The sequence below is a fragment of the Hibiscus syriacus genome, unplaced genomic scaffold (assembly GCF_006381635.1).
Source record: "Hibiscus syriacus cultivar Baekdansim isolate YM2019G1 unplaced genomic scaffold, ASM638163v2 tig00002237_pilon, whole genome shotgun sequence".
Lineage (NCBI taxonomy): Eukaryota > Viridiplantae > Streptophyta > Magnoliopsida > Malvales > Malvaceae > Hibiscus > Hibiscus syriacus.
The window spans coordinates 19,407,593-19,425,372 of NW_024061918.1; positions in this window are offsets into that span (position 1 = coordinate 19,407,593).

The window sequence follows — 17,780 nt, forward strand, 5'->3', positions numbered from 1 at the left end:
GCAACTAACATCGTAAATCAAAGGTTGCCTCATCAGTAACTGTATGACATCTATGTCTACTTTTAATTTCACTTGATGGCATATAATAGATATATGATAATGTTCTAGCATGTATTTGACATATGAGTTGTAGTATTTACTACGTTTTAACATTAAGGTTATTTTATATACTAATAGTTATTGAACGTTTTTATTATTATTATATACAAATGTTTTATTTAAAGAAACAAAATTTTTCTGGTTTTTAAGTACCAAAATGTTTTAAAAGTCATTTGACATTTGTGACTCGTGTACATGGACGAATACGGGAAATGGGTGTTACACAAACCATTGATCTCATACTTGTCGTACGCCAAAGTGTCTTGTGAACCTTTATCAACAATCAGTAAAAGATAATGGAAATAAATATAGACAAATTTTATTTGCAGAAATAACACAAATGAATACAACAGGGATGATCAAAGCCCTCTTGAATGTTTTTTATTATGTCAAAGTTGGTCAAACTCACTTGGTTGTAGTCGATTTATTCACCACCCCTGAAGGGATTAATTGATATTACAATTTATTATTTACAAGAATAATGTTTATGTCAATTTACTTTTTAAACACCATAGTCGTATGTTTTCAATTGTCAAAATACTTATATGTTTTGCATATTTTATGATATTTATTTATTTTCTTTGAAGCATAAGGAATATTTTTCTCATTTAACAATACAACAAGCTAATGTTAGAATTATATCTAGAAGTACTAAAATCATAGAAGTCTCTAGAAGAGAAAATATATTATTTCCAAATGGAACTAAATTTCAAATTAACAATGCGTTATGCTCTCTGAAGTCTCAAAGAAATTTATTAAATGTTAAAGATATTCTTCAGAATAGATATCATATAGAGATTATAAATGAAGAAGATGTCGAATATCTTCATATTACGAGTATAACTCAAGGTAATAAAATAATTTTAGAAAAATTGGCGGTACTCTCTTATGGATTATACTACACTATAATTAGTACAATTAAAACTATTTCTATTATAAATCAAAAGTTTGCTGATAATTTTATTATTTTTCATAACCGGTTATGTCATCCCGGTTCAATTTAGGCATTTGAGAGAAGCCATGTTGCTAAGGCATTTCAATGCAACGGTTCAAGTTCATGACATCTTACATGTTTGGGAGTTCTCTTATCCTTTAGTGCTTTTCATTTATATTACATTGTGGGTTTATGTAATAGAACGAATTATGATGATGCATGATCTTAACCCCCATGACCTAACTTATTAGGAGTAAGTTTGCTTTAGATTTTACATCTTTGTTTTGAATGCATGGTTTATGTTTCCATGTTTATTTGGTGTTTTGCTCATTGTTCAAATGTTTAAATATTTAGACTTGTAAGAGCTTTCGAGAGTTAGACATTTTTTATGTTTGGTTCTTAGAATCGAAAGAGTTAGGCTAGACCAACATGAACAACGAAGCTATGATATGAAGTAAGGCTCTAACTTGCCTTGGTGATAAGGAAGAGGTTTCAACAACTAAAAGGGGTAAGACTTAGTCGATATGAGCTTGTTGCATTTTACACTGAGAGGTATTGACATATCATTTTTCCTTATCATGTTCCTTACTAAAGATAACCTAGAATACTCTAGCAAACTCTGTCAAGTAGCAAAACCAAAAACCCAACCATTTATCCCCATTGTTGCTCATTTGTGAAAGATTGTCAATCATATCTTACTTCATACTCTAGAGTTTAATGTTACTTTGCTATAGCATTCTTACTGTTTTGTCACAACATTTTGCCTCACACTTCAATACCTTGCCACAACATTTCACACTCCACACCTACTACATTGCCAAAGCATTTTGTATCAACTTTTTATACCATTGTATATATATACTTAGTTAAATTTAATTAAGTGCAAAAGCTAACTCGAAGTTCCTCTAATCCATGTGGAGACGATACTCACTCACTAATATATTACTTGTTTGATTGTGTATATTTGCATAGATTTTTCTAGCATAGCATAGTATATTCACACATGCAACAAGTTTTTGGTGACATTGTCGGGGATTGACAATTGGTATTTTAGGTTAGTGATTATACTATTTTATTTTATTTTGTATAGACTAACATGTTATTTTTCTTTACCTTTTGTAGGCATTATGATGTTGCATGACCCAAAAGAAAAGTTAAAGAACCATTGTTTCCTTTGGTAACTAAAATCGAAAACTTATTTTTGTCAAAGACGATGTGCTTAATGTGTTCATATAGACATGTATAGCGTTCAAAACTGAGGAGATTAACAAGTTGAGTACCCTACAGATGGAAATGTTACAACTAATCGAAATGATGTAGTTATACCTCTACCAAGAGCTATTCGAGATCACTTAGCTCCTATATTGTATGATCTCAACCCTAGGATTATAGCTCCTGAGATTTAGGTAGCCCACTTTGAGCTCAAGCTGATGATACTCATCATGCTGAATTCGATAGGACAGTTTGGTGGTGTGCCTCACGAAGATGCAAGGTAACACATTCGTGCATTCTTGGAGGTTTGTGGCTCTTTCAGGTGGTAAGGTGTACATGAAGATGTGTTGAATCTCAAGCTATTTTCTTATTAATTGTGTGATCAATCAAGAGTTTGGCTTATTGGAATTTTATTTGGGTCAATGGAGCTTTGGTTTGACCTATGTAAAAGCTTTTTGCTACGATATAATCTGCCCAACACGAACACTCAACTAAAGAATGACATAACACCTTTTTGTCAAACTAATGATGAATTAATGTATGAGTGTTGGGGACAGATACAAAGTACTACTTTACAAGTGCACCAACCATGGATTTCATGATTAGAAACAAGTTGTGATTTTCTATAATGGTGTGAACACTCCCACAATGATGGTGTTAGATTTTTCAGCAAATGACACTTTACTGGACAAGTCACTCGAAGAAGCTTTTGATATCCTTGATACGATAGTAAAAAATGACTATCAATCTTCTTCTTTGAGGTTAGGGACAAGGAGAAATGCTCTAGGAACATTTGAGTTGTATGCTAAGGACTCCGTTTATGCTCATCTCTCAACCATCACTAGTATGCTGAAAAATCTCAAATGTTCCAGTAAGGTGAAAGAAATAAAGATGGGAAGCTCTGTATGTGTAATATGTCGTGGCAATTATCATATGAGCAAACACCTTGACAATCAGAGTATACCAATTATGTGCAAAACTTCAACACAAAGAACAACAACAATCCCTACTCGAACACTTACAACCCAAGATGGCATCATCATCCAAATTTCTTATGGGCTAATCAAGGAACTAACAATGCAAGTAATTCAACACTTCAACAAAATGTGTATGAACCCCTAAGTTTTCAACATAATATGTCATGGAAAATGCCAAAAAGGGTTCAATATCTTCATCAAATACAAACTCATTGGAAGCTACACTCCAAGATTTCATGGAAACTAAAAAGGCTCTGTTGCGAGACCATTCAACATCTATTAATAACCAATGAGCATTGCTACAATGTCATAGCTCATCTTTAAGAACCTTGGAGAACTAAGTGGGCATATTGCTACAACATTCCATGCATGCCCACAAGGTAACCTATCTAGTGATACTAAAGTCACTAAGACTCATGGAAAGGAGCAATGCATTGAACTCACATTGAGGATTAGCACCCAACTTAATCTAGGAAATAAGTTCGGGGGAAAGGTAAACGATCCCAGCCGCAACACTATACAATAAGAACCTGATGTGCAAGAGGATGAACCTTTAGAGAAAGAGAAGAATGAGGAACCCACGAGTGAATATGTTAATGAATGACACAAAATACTACAACAAAATTTGTACCCTACTAATGTTTTGTTAAATGCTATAGCTAAGTGCAAGTATACAACAATGCCCAAGTAATAAGTAGTAGCTCAAAGAGCTATGTGTATCGTATCCACATGGAGCAAAATGTTTTCATTAGAGTCTAAGTATTAAAGAAATTGTGGATTTGCAAAGATGCTACTTAAATGATGCAAAAATAAAAGTATGAGAAACCAAGTCGTGATATAGCACTGGAGAGAGCGTCAATTCAACAATCAAATCACATAGAATGATAAATTGGAAATCACATTTTAAGTAAACCAAGCATACTGTATTTATGTGATTAGCAATGATTAAAACCCTTTTAACTACTCTACTCAACTTTAATTAATTAAAGGATTCAAAGTATTAACAATGCTAAACAATTAGATGCATATTCTTCAACATACACATTGTCGTTAAGTAATCCCAATGATATCAAAAGTGCACAGCAAACAATCAAATCTACTTCTAGAAAATAACTGAAAAATCATACGTTTAATCACTACTATTTCTAATAACAATCATAAAGCAAATAGCACATAAAAATAGTAACCATAAAAACATAAAGTATCAATATAAATATCATCTACAAAGTTTTAAAATATCTAAAATCACTCCCTCTCTCAAATTGTAAGATTCAGATGGTAATCTGCTAACTATCGATGCCACTCAGCGAGCTCTCATTATGCTGCAGTAATCCCTGACAGGGGGCTTAAACTTCCATGTCGTACGACGTAATAACGTGGAGGTTGTACTTTTTAATGGTGCAGAAAAATCCTCTTATCAGCTTGCAAAGTACTCCCATTTATAGTAGTGCTGAAAATTTTCATCCTCAAATGGAGTAACTTTTCGTTTCAGGTGATTTCCAGCCCATTAATAGTCATCTGAGCCAGCTGCTCCATTCATAAGGTTCTCCTATCCACTCAACATCTATTTCAATACTATAACACTAGTGTAATAGTTTTACAACAATCAAATTCAAGTCCAACACTAAACAACCCACTAAATTTTTAATAGGTAAAATATATAAAAATAAACAAATATGATCCTAAAATATTCCTAAAAAATACTCCAATTCAAACTAAACCTAGGTGAAAAAGGTTATTAAATATAACTGTTTTTGGAGAGTTATCACCCCAAATCTAGATATTTTGTTGCCCCAAGTAAAAATGCATGAAATGTTCTAACTAACAGTGATGCTACAGAATAACTTCATAAAATCAACTCATTAGAAAAGTTTAATTTTTAGTTCTCAGTCAATGTTGTATAGCATGGTTATATTCTCGAATTAGGGAATACAATTTCATCCTATCAAAATCAGAATCTTCAGAGTGTATTGTGTGCGATTTATGTATATATAATCAATACTTAGCTAAGTTAGAAAAAATTGTATGTACTTTGTTAAAGATGTTCAATGCTACAACAATATTCCTCTACCAATGTTGGAATTCCAACTTATATTTCACACTATGTTGGAGCTTTTACCATCATTACCCAACTTATTTCCTAAACTATTTTGGAGCTATTAAAAGCATTACTCAACCTATTTCCTAAAGCTCTCTTATTTTTACAAGACAAATATTCCTATAGAATTTATTAAAGATAAGAGTTTTACAGCTTAAAAAATTCTAAATTATCTAAGCATTGAAAACATACACCTGGGGTGTGAAAATTATTTCTAAGGATCATAATTCTGATAAGAGTATACAATGTAGACACCAATTTTCATTCGTGAGTTACCCCAATGATTGCTATTATATAGTATTTATAATACGATATTTATATATATTATAATATGTGATTTTGAAAAAATATATAATATATAGTTTTGAAAATATATAATAGTTTTTAAAAGTATATTATATAATTTTTGAAAATATATATAATATATATAGTTTTTGAAAACATATTATATTATATAGTTTTTGAATATATATATATATAATACATTATTCCTACGTTTAAAATTTTAATTTTTATTATTTTCCTTTGTTTTATTTATTTTCATTTTGGTTTAGTCCTAAAAGCTTGTCCAGGAGGAGCCCAATTCCTAAATTATAGTCCAAAGCAAATGTCATGGTCCAACAGTAGAGCCCACTTAGGCGTATGACTTGACCCCGCCTGAATGTGCTGTAGGGTTTTGTAACCAAACAGGGCGCTGCATCATACAGAGTCACACTATTAGGAGAAAAACAGATGATCCAAATTGAAAACTACACTTAGGGTTAATTTAAAAACCCTAAGATATCATGCACAACCAGATCTGGTTTGTTGGATCTGACCCAATCCATCAACCATAAACGATCCCAAGAACGTTCCAGAAGGTCAAATGTCACTAGTGGCGCGTGAAGACCACGCACCGAATGGGTTTGGAAAGTTCCTCGATGAACCACATAAAAACCTCAAAATCAAATATAGAAACAAGGACAAAATCAAATCGGCTAGCAGATGCAAATCAGTAAAGCAAATCAGATGAAAGATAGAGAAAGGAAACAAATCCCCAAATCACGGTGGTGCCAAGGCTTCAAAGCCCCTATAAAAACCCTACGAAGAAGAGAAAAAACATAAAAAATAATAAAAAAATTAAAAAGGGAGAGATAATTTATGGTTGCCAAGAAGACAAGAATTAGCTCCGAAAGACGAACATCACCACAAGAGAAGGTAAAAGCTAAATTTTTTAGCATAGATCTACGCTATTGGGTTACGTACATGGCCTTTTGGTCATTGGTTTGGTGTTCGGGGCGGCAAGGAGAGATTATGGTCCTTTTTTTGGGGGTCTTCGACTAACGTGGGCAATGGTCGAAGTGTGGTCAGTGCTATAGATTCGCCCAGAAAAGAGGTTTGATTTTTGGTACGTGATGAGAGAGATGAGAGAGTTTTGGGAGAGTTTTCTTTGGGAGGTTACAAATTAAGGGAAATGTGGGGTTGTTGGGTTTTAAATACAATGGGCTTAGTTGTAAATACTAGAATCTTAAATTTCACCTGCAGTCCTTAAAGTTACCTTAAGTAATTCAATATGGTCACCATCTATAATTAGGTATTTGAGTTTTAATTATTTTTAATTTAATTCCTTTTACATTTTTATTTTTTTTATAAATTAGTACCCTGATTTTATTTTATTTTTGTAGTACCTTATTTTAGTTTTCTTCATTTTATCATTTAATTTAATTTATTTCTTTACCTTAACTTATTTTTTTAAAAGGAATTCGATCCAAAATGAAGCTCATCAAAGGTAAATAATTTCGAATTGAACCTAAATTTTTTATTTAAATTTCAATATTCACAATTAAGACAATCAAATAATTAATTTCTATCGAAAGGGCGATTCGAGGTACTCATCCTTCCCAGATCGTAAATGACTCTCAAATCTAACACATCTTTGGCAAGATGCAGACCCAATAAAGGATAAGTAGGTGTATGATCTACCTTACTCGAAAGTGATTGGTGGGGACTCCGTCACAATTCCAAGTTGAAGCGCGAACCCGGGACCACCCGAAGGACCGTTGCAATAGCTTGGTGACTCTGTTGAGAAGTTTGAGACTTAGGCCAAAATTAGTTACCCGATTGTCTTCTTCAAAGAAGTTTTTAAGTTTAAGTTTTAAATTTATTTTTGTTTTTTAAAATATAGTTGTAATGATGTTTTTCTCAAAAGCTTTAAGATTCTTCAAAAAGTCATTTCAAGATCTATACCCAAACTATGAATCCATTTAAGTGGGGGTGAAAGAGATTCCTTCGTAAGGATTTATTTCTCACACGGGCTTAGCAATTATTCTTCGGGATTCATACTCTATGTGTTCACAAATATTTATTCTTCGTATGGGTATAGAGGAATGTATCCACTCGAGTTTAACTCGGTCCACATAAGTCTATGATGAGTTTAGGATCGAGGGTCTGGAAAGTACAAAGGGGCATCGATTAGGAAAATTGGTCTCATTTTAGAACCTAAACCGGTCCACATAAGTCTATGATGAGTTTAGGATCGAGGGTCTGGAAAGTACAAAGGGGCATCGATAAGGAAAATTCTGGTCTCATTTTAGAACCTAAACCATGTCTCTATGGGAGATTACAACCTAACCCTAAACCATGTCTCTATGGGAGATTACAACCTAACCCTAAACCTCATATAAACCCTAGGATATTATTATTTTATTTCTTGCCTTTATTTTATTTTCCAGAGTATGTCAACTAGAGATATATGTGGTTAGGATTTTATTTTAAACACAAATCATGCAAGTTTAGAAATCATGATTTGGTAGGAATAAAAACATCTCATGTAGATACCATGTGAGCAGGAATGATTATGATTTTTCCTTATTATTAATTCAATGTATCGACTTTGTTTTTTTTTTTTTTTCTGTTTTACTTGTTTTTGCATTTTCATTTTTAAATAAAGAGGTGTTGATATGCGGAGTGTTCCTTAGCTTCAAAAAGCTTTCATTAGTGGACAACGGGATCATAATACAAGAGGCCAAGAACGCAAAAGTACGATAGTTGTTAGAAATAGAAAGAAAACAATCTACAAGAAATCTCTGTGTTTGGGTTTACTAGCTACACGTCAATCAATCTTAAGTGTAATGAAGTCAAAAAATTACAGGGCATCTGGGATAGCTGAAAAGAAGAAAGAAGACATAAGTTCTAGCAATGCTACAGTGATATCGCATATCTGCTCTATGTCAAGATAGATGAACCTTTAATCCATGCTTTACTTCAATTTTGGAATCCGGAATAAAATTGTTTCACTTTTAACAAAGAAGGTATGATACCCATATTAGAAGAATACTCAGCTTTGCTACTTTGTGGAAGATTACAGATGGACAAGGTCTTCACTAAGCTTTCCAAAAATTCTCCTGTGGGGCATTCCATGGATTGAAATCAAACAGCTGATAAAGGATCATCTTGATGAGTGGAAAGTAATCGAACTCTTTGCACTAGGATCTATGGGCTGGTCATATTCCCAAAGACTTTGGGGCATACTGATGCTATTGTGGTGGAATTGTTTAAACAAATTCCAAAGAATATGAACCCTTCTCCAACAATTATAGTTGAAAAATTTCGGTCACTGAATTATTTTCAAAAAGTGCGAGGAGATCGCTTCATGTGTTATATACAATTACTACATGTCTGGATTCATAACCATTTCTGGAAAACGAGAATGTTATTTTCTCATTAGTAAAACAAAACCTATTAATCTTTAGAAGATTTCCTCGCTCATATATGGTTGGAAGGCATCCCGAAGGAAATATTGGTGAAGATATTCTTGCATCTTCAAGATAAAGATATCATTTGGAAAACCCCTTGGTTAGTAAGTAGTGATATGATCTACTGATACAGAAAGTCAAGTATAGTGATGTTACTCGGTCTATGGGAAGGAATTGGTTACTCCCCACTTTTAGTATTATAATAGTATAAGGTAAGAAAGTTCGTTCCAGTTACTCACGAGCTCTGGAAATCTGAATGTTCTTATAACAAAGGAAAGATCAATGTCATATCTTGGTCATGGAAAACAATATTTTGAACCTATGTCGTAGGATATCGAGAGATGATTACACCAAATTATATTGAGTGGAGAAGGCTATTAAAGAACGATAACATCCTAATAGTTGATTATGAAGATACTCACCCTAGGGAAGAAAATCTTAAAGTTGTCCTCTCTGAGTTTGAAATAACCAGAATTGAATTTGAAGTACTGTAAAAAGGGTGGGAAGTGTAGTTGAAAAGGCTGGAAGATGAGAGGTTCCAGTGGAAGATGGATGCAGAAGTTTAGAAAGACAAAGTAGATAAAGTAAAAAAGTAAAAGAAGAGAGTTCCTGACGAGCTAGAGGATCCGAGGAAAGGATTCAAATATTAGACTTAGAATATTACTAATTTGAAGAAATCATCAGAGTTTTGGAAAGACGAAACATACAACTTGAAGAGGAAAATTGAGAGACAGGGTTGCAGTTAAATACTGGAAGATCAGTTGAAAGTTTCGCAAAGACAATTATCAGATAATTAGTATCAAAACGAAGCTGACTGATTTAGAGAAATCCATTCAGAAGTAGCAAAAACAAGATAATTAAGTCATGAAAGCACATATCACTGAGTTGGAAAGCATCATGGATTGCTACAAGAAACAAGCAAGAAAACATCAGATTGTCTCTTTTGATAGAGGGCTTATGTGGAAATATCAATGGGACTAGGCTCAACGGAGGGTGAAAAAAGGAATGCATTCATTCGAGAATTCCTGGAACAAATTCAAAAAAAAATCATCAATTATGTGGGCTAGCAAGATATGCTGGGATGGTAAGGCAAGGGATTCAGACAGTGAGTGACGAAGCCTGAAAACTTAATAACTTGCTAGAAGCAGTTCGAAGTCTAGAAGATTTGGCCCAAATCTATTTTTGAGTGTTTTTGATTTCATTGTAATGATACTTTTGTCTCAATAAAGGTTGTTCTATGATGATGGATACTCTTAGATCAATACCTCAAATTCATTACGCATTCATCATTCATTTTTTAAACATTTTAATTAATTCTTACACTGCATTCACTATTAAAATATGAATAACTAATAAAGATTTATTTCATCACTAAAGGAAAAAGCACTAGACACATCATTCACATAGCACTCGACTTAAATCAAGACCGATGGAGGCTAGAATGAAGGATATTGAAGAGAACTTCTCTAAGCTACAACAAGATATGGAGAATAATCTAATTAGAACTTGAAGACCACACTAGATTCTATCAACAAAAATCAAGATACTTTGATCGATCGATTGATGGCAAGAATAACAGGGGTGAGTTTTACTAATGCCACAACATTAGGAGTTACTGATGAAACCAATGGTACCACCACTAAAATTGGATATTAAGCCTGGATATCAATTAGATTATTTCCATATTATGGGGAAAGTTGGAGGAACCAATCCTATTAAAAATCCCGAAGATTACATCCCTGACTTTGACGATGAAGGTAAGTCATGAAAGTTGGAATAAAATATAAAACAGTAGGAAGATCAAATAAAAACTCAAAAGATATGAAAGCTTGTATGGGATCGACGCCTAAAAATTAAACTTGGTCCCAAATCTTATATTGCCGCTAAAGTTCAAAGTCCTAGACTTCGAGAAGTTTGATAGAAATAGTTGTCTGTCAGCCCATATAACCATGTTTTCTTGGAAGATGATGGTATAATACCCAAAATTTAGATAGTGACTAAAATTAAAAATTTAAAAGTTAATTGACCAAAATATAAACTTTGAAAAATTTTAGGGGACCAAAATGGTAATTATAAAAGTTGCAATTTGGACCCGTAAATAAATAGCTTATCTCAAAAATAACATTTATGTGGGAATAAGAATTTTCGTATGGATTTTGTATTAAGAGTTATAAAACAATAAAATTTGAGAAAAAATTCGGTAAATCGGATCGAATAGAAATTTTGGATTTCAGGATTTAATCCCATGTTTAATTTGGATCGCTTGATTAAAGTGGCAAGATTGTATGTTTTGGGAAAATCCAAGGGTAAATCGGTAAAGTATGATTTTGTTTGTTGATATTTGACTTTTGGAAGTTGATAAGGTTGAGTTTTCTTGGTTTGATGGTAAATTTGAAGTTTTATTAAGGGTAAATTGGTCTTTTCCCAATTAAATGAATTTAGTATTCATTAAAGCTTAAATTAAAGGTAAATTAGCATTAAATTAATCTAAAATTTCATGCCAACTTATTCAACTTCTTCTCCAATTTCTGTGAACCCTCCGAAGGTAAGAAAAAAATTTGTTTTCCATTTTTGAGCAATTTCCTTTGAGTTTCAAGTTATGCCGTGAAATAGAAAATTTCTCTACTCGAGAAACGTTATATTTTGGTACCATTTATACTTGCTAAACTTGCTTGATTTCAAAGATCTCAAATCATATGGTTTGTTTTCACATTAAGGTTCATGAAATTGATAATGAATCTTGATGCTTTTGAGGTTGTAGATTCATTTTCAAGCTTGTTTGCTGATTAAAACACGTTCAATCTTCCTAGAAATGCTTCTATAATTTTTGGTCAAATGATGGAGTAGTAGAACTTTGTGTTTTGATGAAATTTAATTATGTATTTGATTGTATATATGTTGTAAGGTTGGATGGAAGTGGATTTCATCCTTGAATCGAATAAAAAATCGAGCAAAAACATGAAAATCCTAGTTTTAGAGGTTTAAATCATTTGATCATGGCATGTTTGGGTGAAATAATAATTTAAGGGCTGGAAATGATGTGGAAGTATTCTATAATCCTTAGAAAATGTTAGGGACCATACTATAATTTTTGAAAAGTCAGGGGACCAAATAAACAATTTTAGAAAAATTATGAATGGTTGTGTAATTGTTTAATAGTTGATGTACTATGCTGGAAATTAATGTTTTGGAATTGAAATGTGTGTTAAGATGTGAAATATGACCATTTTGGAAGTTTGAAAAGTTTGGTTATTTAAATGTAATATTTGTATAGTTGGAGTGCTTAAATGTAATTGTGCCTTTGTAAAGTTCTTGGTTGGTGATAATTTCAATGCTGGAATTTTTGTATTAAAAATTTAAGTGATAAAATGGTGAAGGACAATTTTGTGTAAATTAGAAAAGTTGGTGCCAATATTAAAAGAATTATTAAGTGTTTAAGTATTTTGGTAGAGAATAAGTTTCAAGTATATTTATGGATTTTGTTTTGGAAATGTTTTTATGTTAGTACAATACTAACATATGTATCAATGTCAATTTATGATTTTGTATTGTTCGTGATTAATTTTGTGATCGAAGCAAATCAAGTATAAAACGATTTAGTGTGGAGCATAGTGAGGCACATCTTTTGATATATAAAGTGTCAAGGTGAGTGCAATACATGCATGACATTGTACATAGATGTTTTATACATCATCAGAAGACTTGCGACAAGTCTACCTTGTTTATATCAGCATGATATTTTGTCATTTTTCATAACTTCGACTTGACATTGATATGTCGAAGTGTGAAATTATAATGCATTGATCACAGATAAATATGATATTTTACCATGGATATTATTTTGGGTATGAACTGCCCTAATGTTAATTATAGGGTTATACGATGCCATGGATGAATAAATATACTATATGCCCAAGTAAATCGTTGAAGGGCAGGGTATAGTTGGAACGCCATAGAGTGTAGTAGCTGTAGGTTAACATTCGCACTAGTATGTAAGGATACTAAGTATAGGTGGTAGGCACAACCTTACGTGTCATATCTGGATTAGTACTAGAGCGTAAGCTTAGTGCAGGTTTAACACTATGGTGTACATATGTACTTCATTCGAATACCCAGGGTCTTTATAGGTTTACATTTGGGCTATGGTTATTGGTATAAATAATATTAATGATATTATTATCATGTGATTATGATAAAACATTAGTCATACAGGTAAGGTAATCTTATTTCATTGGAAAATGAAATTAATTTTTATGCATGAGTTGTATTGCACTATTTTTTGTTTTAATTGCCTCACTAAGTATATACTTAGCTTGTGATGATTTTTACGCGTTGGTAAAAACCAGGAGTAGGAGTAAAAAGTATAGAGCGACAACAAGCATCAAAGAATATATTACAATATCAGTAAGACATATTCTTATGAAATATTAACTTAGTTAGTGGCATGTATTTATGAATGTTCTAGTTGCTCTGTTGAACTATTTTGGGATCTGGTTTGTAATGGATAAACTAAACCGTTTTACGCTATTTTAATGTGGATAATATGAGTCAATATTATTATTATTATTAAGAATTGATTTATTTGATTATGACATATATATGATTTAAATATCATGTGATAGTTTTACTTGATTTAATATTTTTGTATTATCAGTTACCATTTGAAGAAAATAAAATTTTAAATCACTTTTGAGTTGTTAACCTATTTGATGGTACAATCGGTTGAGCAGGACTCGCATAAGAACCTGGAAAGACCTAGCAAGGTCCTTCTTGGAGCAGTATAAACACATGAATAAGATGAGGTCGGATCGTGTAGTACTGCAGGGGATGGAGAAAGGGCAAATGAAACTCTTTAACAATATACACAACGTTGGAAGGACGTAGTTGTGCAAGTGCACCCTCCACTAGACGAGAAGGAAACTCGAAAGCTTTCATGCTTACTTTCAAAGCTCCATATTTCGAACATCTAGTAGCAATCAAATCTTGAAGTTTTAAAGACATAGTAATAGCCAGAGAAATGGTAGAGATGGTTATCAAGCAAGGAAAAATCGAGAGTGGAAAGTTCTACAAGAAAACAATTATAAAAAAAAAAGGTGAGGTCAACAACGTAAACACGTACAAATATGGAAAAGGTGTCACCGTGTCAGCCTAAAAAACTCAAGACAAGACTCGAATGAGCAAAGAAGAGAGATTGAACATATTGTTGGCAATTGCATTTCCTTCAAGAAGCTAGCTCAAATTAAAAATAAAGGCTGGATAAATTTCAATGATAGTTCTAATGTATCCCAAAACCCTCTCCCAAATCAAGGGGAGACCGAAATCAATGTCGACATCCAGGAAATAGGGAGATATACCAAGCCGAAGGTGTCAGAAGTAATCCCCACTGATATGGGTATAGGGGAAAATGATGAAAGAAGGATTAACAGTTCCACACCCGGATATGATAGAGTGTAGGAGTGGGGTTTATTATCATTATCATCACAAGGAGGGGAACACCGTACAAGAAAGTCTCGCCTTCCGATAATTAACCAAGAAATTAATGAGTTGCAAAGAGTTGGAGTTTTACAAGGAAACTCAAAAAGAAAATATATATGAAACTGAGGAATGAAATAATGCTAGTCGCCCTCTAGTGGTTACGCCCACGATAAAGACAATAGAGAAGGTACCTATTAGGTTAGTAAGCACAACCCTGAAGCCATTCCTTTACAAGGATAATAGGTAGGTGACCTTTAAATATGACAGTAAGGTAGAAATTGTCAATAAAGTGGCACACTTAACTAGTAGAGGAAGATGCTACTCGCAAAAGTATGGCCCACCCTAGAGAACGTTAGAGCCTTTCAAAGGAGATAAAACGGTGGTTAATGAGCCAATAAAAAAGAATGAAGCTGTGGAATTCTTGAAATTCCTTAAACACAGTGAGAACAAAATCGTATAGCACTTACACAAGTTACTAGCTTGTATTTCAATGTTGAAACTATTGCTAAGCTCTAAATCACACCGAGAGGCAATTCTATCATGCCAAAAGATATACCAGTCCATAAGGTGGATCGTTTGGTTAACAACATCCAGGAAGACAACCTCATTTCATTCTCTGATGAAGAAATTTCTCCATAAGGAAGAGAAAAGGCTAAGGAACTGTACATCACGACTCATAATAAGAGGCACGCTTTATTAGTGTGTTGATTGAAAATGGCTGCACACTCAATGCATGCCCCTTGTCACCCTCAAGAGGTTACCCGTGGACACCTCGCACATGAGAGCCAATCAAAATGTTGTCCGAGCATTTGATGAAACAAAAACAGAAGTGCTCGAAAGAATTGAAATCCCATTTACCATCGGACCAACCACTTACAACATAGAATTTTTGGTCTTGGATATTATACCATCTTACACTTGTCTTCTGGGAAGACCATGGATTCATCAAGCCAAAGCGGTGTCGTCCATGGTCCACCAAAAAATAAAGTTTGTCTTTGATGGAGCCCTTGTGGCCATCAATGTGGAAGAAGACATTGTGGCCACTATGTCCACTGATACCTCTTACTTTACGGTGGATGAAAACACTATAGAATGTTTATTCCGCTCTTTGGAGTTTGTCAATGTGACTTTCGTGGTAGAAGGAAACTTCCCTAGACCTCAACTATCATACTGTGCAAAGATTGATATCAATTTGACCCTTGGAATAAGATCTAAAACAAGAATAGGATTAGACAAATTCCTACAAGGAATAATTGACCTCATTTACCCTTTTGCAAAAGTAGACTATTTTGGCCTTGATTATCGACCAAGCCCTCAGTAGAGAAGGGAAAAAATTTCAAAAGGCTAAGAGAGAAGAATGAAGAGCCTATATAGTGAAGAAATCCAGTGGGAACCAATTGTTTTTCCTATATCCATGAAACTTTCGTATCAGAAGGATACGAGTTTAAAGATGAGCCAGAAGTGATTCCTCGCTTATAGAAGAATCTCTGAATAATTTGGATATCAATGTTGTGATTGAGGATGGTACACGAGAGGTCGATCGATCTGGGATCCGCCTATTACAACAATTATCTATACTAAACAACTGGACCACTAAAGAGTTGCTGTTGGGACCATCGGTGCACCCCACGACGCAGTGGTAACAAAACTCGACGGTTTAACTAGCGATCCAAGTACATAAAATCGAAATCGGGAGAAAAAGATGCGAATACTTACAATGGGTTTCTTGAAAAACATCAAAGACAACAACGAGAAGTGGTGATCACGAACGGTTCGAATCGTAAGCCTCCACTAAAACACGTCTCGGCCTCTACTTAGTTCACCCAATTGAGAGCAAAATTTTCTTTTCTCAAAATCAGTTTTGAGAAAAATGGATGCTAGACCTTACCTCATTTAAATATATCAATTACCCTAACATATTAGGGTTTTTAAAGTTATTTCAAATTAATAAATAAAATATTATTTAATTAATTCAAATTAAATATACATTAAAGACTTGCAAGCTAAATTACAATCTTTAATGTTTATTTAAAAACTTATTTAATTATTCCAAATTATATATCAATTAAAAGAGTTGTAATTTAAATTACATTCTTTTAATTCTTACTTACTATATTCGGGATAATTAAAATCATATGTATATCAAATATACATATCTTGACTATAGATATATTTTAGTAACATACAACAAATTGTACATCTTTGCTCATTTCAATCCTAGGGTGGGACACTGTAGGTTCTTGTAACGTTAGTAGTAATTATTAGAACAATTCTGATATTACATACAATGAGTGACATTTAACAATATATCATCGTCACCTAAGTTACAAGAAATTATGATTCGGCATATCATCTTCGTGATTAACTCATTTATGTATTACATCCTTTTGTCCTTTATATCTAGAATAGTCATAAGTCCTTGAATAGTCACACTTGTATAGCCCATCTATTGTTTCTTTATATCTAGAGTAGACTATAATTAACGAATAATTTGTGATATCACATATTAACTTATTCAAGCATGGCCATGCATTTCTAGTCTCACTCAATCAAGTGGCCTGTGATATATTTTCTATTATGTAAGAAGGACAAATCTTATCTTCCCATATACACCCCACTACATATATCGAGATATATTCAATAACAATCTTTATAGTGCAACCAGTTAAGGAGCATGTTTAATTGTATCAAAACATACAACAATATATGTTGGGATGACATTGATCTCAAGTCTGAGGATCATACATATAGTCATCACCATGAGCTATGTTATGATCGTTACATAATAATTCAAGACATATGCTCATGATGGGTCAATCCAGTACATTGTTCTCTAATAATATAATCATGTATCAATTCTGACATCTCTATGTCAATGACAACTCCTTGTCATATATGCTCTATGTAAAGATAGGCGAACCTTTAATCCATGCTTTAGTTCAATTTTGGAATTCAGGATAAAATTGCTTCACTTTTAACAAAGAAGATATGATACCCATATTAGAAGAATACTCAGCTTTGTTACATTATGGAAGATTTCAGATGGACAAGGTCTTAACGAAGCTTTCCAAAAATTATCATTTGGGGCATTCCATGGATTGAAATCAAATAACTGATAAAGGATCATCGTGATGAATGAAAAGTGATCAGACTCTTTGTACTGGGGATCTATGGGCTGGTCATATTGCCAAAGACTTTGGGGTATATCGATGCTACTGTGGTGGAATTGTTTAAACAATTTCCAAAAAATG